Source organism: Anabas testudineus, chromosome 11 (assembly GCF_900324465.2).
Source record: "Anabas testudineus chromosome 11, fAnaTes1.2, whole genome shotgun sequence".
NCBI lineage: Eukaryota > Metazoa > Chordata > Actinopteri > Anabantiformes > Anabantidae > Anabas > Anabas testudineus.
Genome location: NC_046620.1, coordinates 11,131,216 through 11,140,424, shown reverse-complemented (window position 1 = coordinate 11,140,424; position 9,209 = coordinate 11,131,216).

Here is a 9,209-nt window from a genome sequence, read left to right as displayed (position 1 = left end):
ATACATTCACTGTAATTTTTACCAGAAATTACAGGAGGATTTATTGGAGACTGCAGTTCTTATTTTCATTGTAACGAAGAATCTCGTTTTCCAGGCTTCGTGGCACAGATGAATAAGCTATATCAGGCTTTGGTTCCACAGATAATACCTGTTAGTAGTTCAGTTGTAGGATATAATAACAGCAAGACTGTTGAACTACTGAAAACTGCCAGACTTATAATTCAAATGGAAGAAAAGAAGCACAATTGTGTGTTTGTATTAATAGTACTAATGCTGTACAGCTACAGTCTTAGTTCCCCAGAGCACATAAACACAGACAAAATACACAAACCACTGGTAGTTATATTATCAGTTACACACACACACACGCACACACACACACCTTGTCATACAGTAGTACAGTGCATGTTGTCAGCGAGCAGACTGCAGTAGCTCTGGTTTCAGTGTCTAGTTTCCACTAGATGAGAGTGTAATCCTTGCAGGTTCCTGCCTGCTGCTTTGTTTTCCTCGCTGTCTGACTCATCCCTCCAACCTGTGGGAAGGAGGGAGAGGTGGACTATGTCACTGTCATAACATGGGATTACTGTCTACAATACACTTTCTCAAAGGGAAGGGAAAGATGCCCTGGAGTTTCTGTCCTCTCCTCAGTCTTTGTCCTTTCACTTTTCTCAGATTGCACTTTTTCTTTATTGGCCATTCTCGCCTTTCCTTCCCCCTTTCTTCCTTTTCTATTTTCTCCAGTCTCCTACAGTTTCCTGATTTACATTCTTATTCTAGATAATGCACCAGAAATGGTTGTTTTTAGATCTAGGATCTTTTCGTCATATGGAAATCACTCCAAACCATTTGATGATCAGAACAACAAAGTGGTCTCTCTGTTTTTACTCCAAATATCTCCCTTTGGAATACACTGACTCTCAACAAGTGAAGATTATCACATCCTCTAATGAAAGCTGAGATCATATCACCTCTAAATCCTTTGCAGGGGTTTTGTGTTGTGTTACTGTATTTCAGAAACCCGATGCCTGTGTGATTATTGTGACTTGTCTTTGAGCTCATAACGCTGACCTTTGCACATACAATATACATAAGATGTTTCTTAACCTCGCAGAGACCCTGCTAAAAATTCAGCATCCAGTATTTTGGTATTTAGTATTTAGCCACATACTGAACAGCTTTTAGCTTTTAATAACTTTACATCAGGGACACTGGGCTTGTAATTGTGAAACTTCTAGTAATTACACTTAATACACCAGTAGGAACACCACATTAAATTATTCATTTTTTTAAAAAACTCTCCAGTGTGTTACTCCCCTGTTTTCAATAATAACTAATATCTCTAGAGACTCTTCTACTAACGCATTACATAGAAGAGTGATAAACGGGAACTAGAGGCTACCAGTTGGCTTACACATAAACAAATTGGAGCTGAAGTTGGAAATTTCACTATTAGCAATTTCACAGATACTAGTCATGGTTTTACCTCTCCAGTAGCATTCAAACACAATGTGCTCTGTAACTTTTTCTCCAGTCGCCAGGACCAGCCCTCCTACTTTCTCATCCTCTGTGTGAATCCCAGGTCTTATCAGCTGGCACCTGCACCACTGCTCGGCCTTAGCAGACTAAATCCAGTCGGATCAGAGCTAAACACTGTGAGATTACAACGCGGTTTTAACACTGTAGCACTGGGACTTGGGCCTGAATGCCTTTCTGAATGTGCCTTCCAACACGTTAACAATCAACCCATTTTACACCCGTCCGTTTCACATTGTGTTGTGGCTTACCTGCCAAAAGCCACCTGCCTCTCCAAGTCAGCTTTTGAAAGCATGATAAAGCAGACACTTAACCATTCACGCCCATAGGTTTTTTTTTATAGTCTATCAAAGGGTGTTCTATCTGTGGGTAATAAAGCTTATTGTTTTTAATGATCCAAATGCAGCCTGCAGCGATACATTCATTTATATCAGAGTCCTGACTCAAGTTTCAACATACTGTCATGTTCCAAAGAAAACAATTTCCACCCGGATCAAGATCATACATGCAGCTACAGTGGAGTAAAGGTGGGAAAGCTTTAGGTCTTGATGATTTTCCCTTTGGGATGATTGATAACATCAAACGCTCCACACACACACAGCTTTTCTGGGTGCCAAAAGAGATTTACAAAGTACACAGAGGAGTGTAAAACTCATCTCAAACAACACCAATATACAGCCGCCCACCTGGCAGGAAACACACTGCCAATAACGAAACCTCACCTGCACCTGCAATGACAGTTCGTGCTACGAGTTTGTTTCAAAATCAGAATGAAAGGAGAAGTGAAAAGAGTTCAGGTGCTCCATCAAGACGAAGTTTGACAAGTGTTTTTGAACTCTGGAGTTTGAAATAGTTTTGGCGCCCCAAGGCTGGTAAGAAAAACAAATGAAGATTGGAGTATTGTCATCTGGACAAAAGTTTAAAAAGTCCCAGCGAAGGTGAGCAGGGTGCAAACACACATGCATGCTCACATTTACAATAAGTCATTCAAATTAAACATACAGGAGGCCTCATGGGCACTCACAAAGCCACGTGCATGGAGACTGAGGCTACCAGTTGGTTTGCACACACCAAAATTTCAAGGCCTGATTTGTGCAACCTACATTCTCACACACTCAGACACGCACACACACAAACACACACACACACACACACTCCATTGCCTCTCCTGTGTCAGCTACATGCAACCAGTATAGAGCCAAACAGGAGAGGCCTTGTGTGTGAGGGGTTGCAACAACTGCGGCGGTAGCTGTGCGGTGACCTTTAACCACTGGCAGCATGGGAACCCAGCCCACTTTCTCCCCCAGGAAGGACAGATACCCCCTCATTAATGGTTAAATGGTGACTAGACATCAATAGGACACCCACAATGCTCAGAGAGGAATGTCGTAAATGCACAGACAAGTACATAAGTACATGAAAGCTTATCTAAACGTATCTAGACAAGATGACAATACATATTTAAGATCACTATTGTTGGTTCTCCACAGTCATATTAAGATCGTTTCTGAGAAACACCTTTCTAAGACACTTGTCCTTCTTTGTGTCATCCATCTGTGCCTTCACTCACATATACGTGCAGGCTAATGCATACAAATTTACACCAACACACACACATAATTACGTCAGTTTTTCCAGCCTTTAAAGACCTATGAATATTTTTGCCTGTGTCTTCTGGTTCTCACAGTCCTCAGTCGGTGCTGGAATGCCAAGTATCCAGGAACCCCCCGGCTCAGCAGACCAGTGGTTAGACCCATAATTTAAAACAGCCTTGGTTGTTCCCATGTCACACGCTGTGACAGCGGGCATGTGGCTGTACAATATATACCACAGCCCTCAGCAGTCAACTTTCCATGCGGCTTCACATGCTGAATTTTTCTAGGTGGAGAAGTGATGTTCACCTACAGTAAAGTAGCTCCACAACCACTTCAAGGACCTAAACTGCGTGTTTCATGTTTTAGCCCTTTGGCTACAAATTACAAACTCTACTACTCAACATTTCCCAAAACATACAGTAGGGTTTTTTTCCACCCTTCCAAGCATCCACAGGTTTGTATTCATGTTAGCTCTATTTTTAAATATAATAAAAATTACGTTTTTTAGTGTAGGAAAATTAATAAATTCACTATAATGCAACGTTCATGTTTATTTTTCTGTTTGTCTTCTTAGTTAGATTTTGTACCTAAACAGTGCATGTGTTTGTCTATAGCAGCCAACAGAAGGGTAGTCTGTTGGAGTTGACTTGAATGTTATCTTCAGTTAATGCTGATCTGGCAAATTGTAGGATTTTAAAACGTATGATTTTTCAACACTCAATATCTAATGTGTCTAATGGATGATGCATTTTACAAAATGTTAAAAAAAAAAAAAAAGAGAAGATAAATGAAGTGACACCAGATGTGAAACAAACGCATCGACTTAAAACGTCTGATGGTTGTTAAATGTTAACCAGTAAAGAAACACATAAAAAAAACACAAACACATTTAAAAGCCGCTGCTGTGGTTGTAAAAATGATTCACTATTGACTTGCTGCAGTTATGTCAGCGTACATTGTGTAACTCCTCACAGAGAGAGAAAACATGTTGACAGAACTGATTCAGAGCTGATTTTAGATTTGACACAGCACAGGGGTGTTTGGGTACAGTGTAGAAATAAATATGTCTTTACTCTCATCAGACTAGTTATGCTGGGTCAGTGAATGCACCGGCCTTAAGGATCATCCTTCGATTGTTATAATCCCTCAGACAGCTGGGATCCTCGGAGCCACAGATGCCCAGGCGAGAGGAGTTCAGACTGATAAGGAATGGAGGGGGCTGTGTATGTGTGGTGAAAAACCTGTTACTGATATGCATGTGAATGTGAAGATGTCTGCGAGATGCAGGTTAATGTATTTGTGTGTGTGTGTGTGTGTGTGTGTGTGTGTAGAAGGTTCCATGCTCTGCATCCTTTGCTCGTCATGTTGGCAGCTGACTGTGATTAATATTTCACAGCTAACAACTGGAGAATGCAGGCAGACCCGTGTGTGTGTATAACCTTGCTATGACAGCAGCATAATTGACATAATTACTCACCCTCCCTAAACAACATGCACACCCTGTCAGACACAGGCATACACACATACATACACACACACACACACGCACAAGCAATGCTCTACAAGCAATGTTCACATGTCCAAACTAATTTATGGACTATGGTCACATGTAGGGGAGTGACCATATTATCCCACCCCAGTGCCCAAACTAGACTCACACACACCCGCACACTCACACCACCATATCTGTCATTTAATATATCATGTATTAAATAATAATTAAATAGTAATAATATTTAAAAAAAATAAATAAATAACAAAGCCAGACGTCCAGGTGGCTTGTTGGTCAGTTTTAACAGTTTAAATTTACCACTAGATCCATTTTTAGATTCAAATTTATGCATAACACAGCTGGGATTGAATGCTGCTGACAGAAACAAATGTGTGTTTTTATTTTAAGAAGGTGCATGGGAATATTATTGGATGAACAAACATTAATTATTCCAAAGCACAAATCCTACTGACTTCCTGATATTCCACCTTTCACATCTTTGGTTTTGAGCCAGTATTTGATGTTACTCTATTGGTATTGATCAATACTGAAACTAATTTTTCAAAACTCTTCACACAGTCTGCATTACAAACATGCATCTCAGCTGAGTTAATCTCACCTCTCACCAACAAAACACATCCTACATGTCTCAAAATGAGCTCATTTGTCCACAACACTGGCAACAAGTCACTCTCAGTACACTGTACTACAAAATACTAAAAATAGAGAGCATAACATAAACTAGATTTTATCTAAAAAGGTTGAATGTTGCCGATAAATCTGTATTTTTTACAAACAATAATATATTTGTACTTATAGTACAAACTATGTTCACATTTCAAAAACGTGCTGCAAAAGTGTAGTTATTTTGCAAAGGATGTTCTCTGACTGAAAAAGGAGTTGAAATTTAGTGAGTGTGGTCACTAAATGCATTTTGTGTTAAAGCAATGAAAAGTGACTCACAGTTTGGCGTCAACAGGTAAAATTATAATTTATAGGTAATGCTCACATTATTTAGCAAATGTAAATGGTAGGACATGGAAAACATCATACCTACTAAAGACCAGCATGCTAACATTGTCTTTCCAAGCCTGATAACATGCTTTCACAATACTTCTTTTGGCTGCTCCTTGAAGGGGGTTAACACAGCCGATCAACCATCTCCAAACTGCACACTAGTAATCTAAAATCAGTTTTTTATCTGCATATTTAATGTGACACTAGTTTATATGCTAGATGTTCTTCCTGATGCAAACCTGGCCATTTAGTATCTGGGCTTCGTGCACCGGGGAAGAATCAGATCAGAAATATCTGACTAAGATGTGGAAAATCTTTAAATATGGCAGAATTGTGTATCTAGTGTTGAGTATTGCAAACCTACACACATTAAATAGCATCATTTCATTAGATCACAATGCATTTTTCACAAAGCTGATAAATTTAAAAACTCCTCCATAACATATAGCAAGCGTTCAAACTACTTCTATCAGTTAGCTCAGCTCAGTTTTCCATGTTCCTGTAACTTTCAACTCACTATCTTCTCAAATAAGCTCAAGTGTCCAAACACAACTGGGGCGTCACATGTTTCAAAGCGCAGATAACTCGTATTGGAATGAAAATTAATGGCAAAGTTAAAAACAGCCATCTTTGTTGTTTGCTGTTGTACGTGAAAACATCAAAATCAAATCTTTATCCCATGTGAAAGTTCTCCCTGATGAGACGGCTTTGATGAGGACTTTGATGTGGAGGAGTCGTGGTAATAACGGTGATGATGGTGATTGATAACGATGAATGCTGAATGGTAAATAGCCGTTCATCGGGGATAGGAAGTGCTGAATGGAAGCCAGACTGGATGCTGCCGAGCCTCGGGCTGTGTGATAACAAAAAGAGGGGGTGGAACGGCAATGATAAGAAAAAGTGGCAGTTGTGGGTATGGGCGTTGTTTCTGTGTTGATGTCACCACGTCTGCGTGAGAGAGTGTGTGTGCTGAAAAGCATGTGAGCACATAGTTCCAGTATGGGAGATTGTGACTGATTGTTTGTCTGGTGAATGTACAAGGCTTGCTGAGGGGAGTGGGTGTAAAGGTCAAAGGGCTTGTGTGTGTCCCAGGTGGAAGAAAACCATCACCATCGGAGTGATGAAGAGAAAACAAGAGAGGGCGACAGGAATGATTTATAGGAAATAAAAAAAAAACTGAAATGAGTGGAGACTAATGCGTCATTAAATACAAATACTAGAGCCTTGTTTGCCATAAACAAAATGACTACTACAGTATAAGATGCATGAATTAAAATTCTTCCACCATGAAGCATTTCATGAGTACGACAAACATCCTTGATGTCTGTCCAGTCAGTGCATATTATTTTCAGTATGTTTCTCCTCTCATTTTTCCTAATACATTATTTACACAGTCTAATGCTACATGCACAACTGCTGTCTCAACTGGTAGCAGATTTATTTCCTCTGTGTAAAATAAAATAACAAAACTTCATCTGACCGCTCTCCCACATGCACACCTTTAAAAACCATAAAAACACCGCATGAGAAACCACTCGCCCATAGTGCTGTACAGTCCTTCAAAGACACACAAACAAGTATTGACGCTAAAACAATAATAACACAGTTTTTAATCGTCGAAATACAAGTTCTGAACCATCATTTAACGTTAACACGTTTTAACTTAATACCGGGAGCACACGCATAAACTCACCTTCCCTCGGCGAAGCTTACAGGAAGTGACATCCCTGAAAGGTCAGAGGTCACATAATGAAAATAAATTCGGAAAATAAAAATGTACACAAAATAAAAATCATATATATGCTATGCACATAATACATACGTGGAGAAACAATTAACATAGTCCACAAACAACAGATGGATACTTGGTAAAATATAAAAACACATTAACTCACCTGCTACAAATACATGTTGGTCATACTGTTGTTTATGAATAAATGATGCAAAATGTCAACATTTATAGGTGAAGGCCACAAAACCAACTTATTTTGGTTGAGGAAACAAGATGGCTTTATTTAACATGACCACTTTGTTAAAATTAATGGAACCTCAGAGCCATTTGAATTAGTACAATTTGGTGGGGGTTAGGAAAAGATCATGGTCAGGCTTAAAATAAACCAAACAAACTGGCAAACAGTGGCTTCCTCCCTCTACAACCTCCTTTGCTCCCAATAGACAAGACTCATAAATTCATACAGACCCTTGAGGGCTTTCTCACTTGAAAGTAAGCTAATTTAGTTTTTTGACTGATGCTGTTGTTTTTCTTAAGAGTCTCATCACTGTAATAAAAGTCACACATGACATAAAAATAAAAATAAAGTCAAAATTAAAATGTTTCATCTGGAGACAACGTGTGTTATGGGATACATACAGCAAATCAAACTGACATAAGTGACGAAGACAGGATGCAAGGAAACATATTTCACATGTTCACTAATTACTTTTTCAATAAAAAAATATTTTGAAAACGAAACACATCAAGGGCAAGAAAGAAAGAGACACAGACATGAAAGCAAACAAAGATTTAAAAAGCATGACAAATAGAAGGCCAGCACATCTGGGCAGCCTCTCACCCTCTGTGTGTGTGTGTGTGTGTGTGTGAGAGAGACTGTGCTACTAACTAATGGAGCTGGCAGAGCGAAATCCATTACTGACCAGCAAGGATTTTCCCACAAGCTCGAGCTGGTGGGAAAACAGGAGCTCCTCAACACGCATCTGTGTGTGTGTGTGTGTGTGTGTGTGTGTGTGTGTGTGTGTGTGTGTGTGTGTGTGTGTGCACGTCTGCTCGGTTGATGCAAATGTGTAGGTGTGTTAATGTTTACTTGTGTGTGTCAGTGTGTGTGTGTAGGGACAGCTGGGATGGAGCAGTCACTGGGAAAGGAGCCGACGGACCTTTAGAAGAGAAACAAGTTGACTTAGAAACCAGTGACTCAGTATTCACTACAGACCTTGTTATGTTTTCTCTGTTCTGTGTCGCTAACAGGACAAAGACAGAAAAAAACAACTTTTATTACGTGTGGCTTTTGATTTCACCCAACACTTCGCTGCACAAGTCCTTTCAGGGGACAGTGGAGCCTGTGAAGCTGCAGATGCGAGTAAGAGTGTGTATCAAAACAACATGTGCCAACAGACGTGACTTTGTGACTTTGCATGAGAAAACAGGCATTAATTATGGAGGCATATTTTGATCCTGAAACAATGTGTTCTGTTTCAAAACACTCAATATGGGGAGAATTGTAACTGGTTTTGCAATATTGTACAGCTACGTTAAACCTTTTGCATTCTGTGTTTGCATTTCCTTTCCTCTCTTCAGCACTTTTTTGGTGGGTTTCTCCCTTCAATCTGCTCTTCAGCAGGTGAAATGTTCACTTGGGTTAAGTAAGTTAAATAGTTAAGGTAACAGTAAGAGGCAAACATGGGCCAAAAACAACACACATACACAAAAATTAAAATAGCATGGATTTAAAGTGACATGAGGAGAACATAGGAAAAAGGTAGCAGAGGAAATGTGACGTGATTTACAAAACACACCTGAGAAGAGTCTATCAGGAGAAACTGAAGCAAGCAGGCAG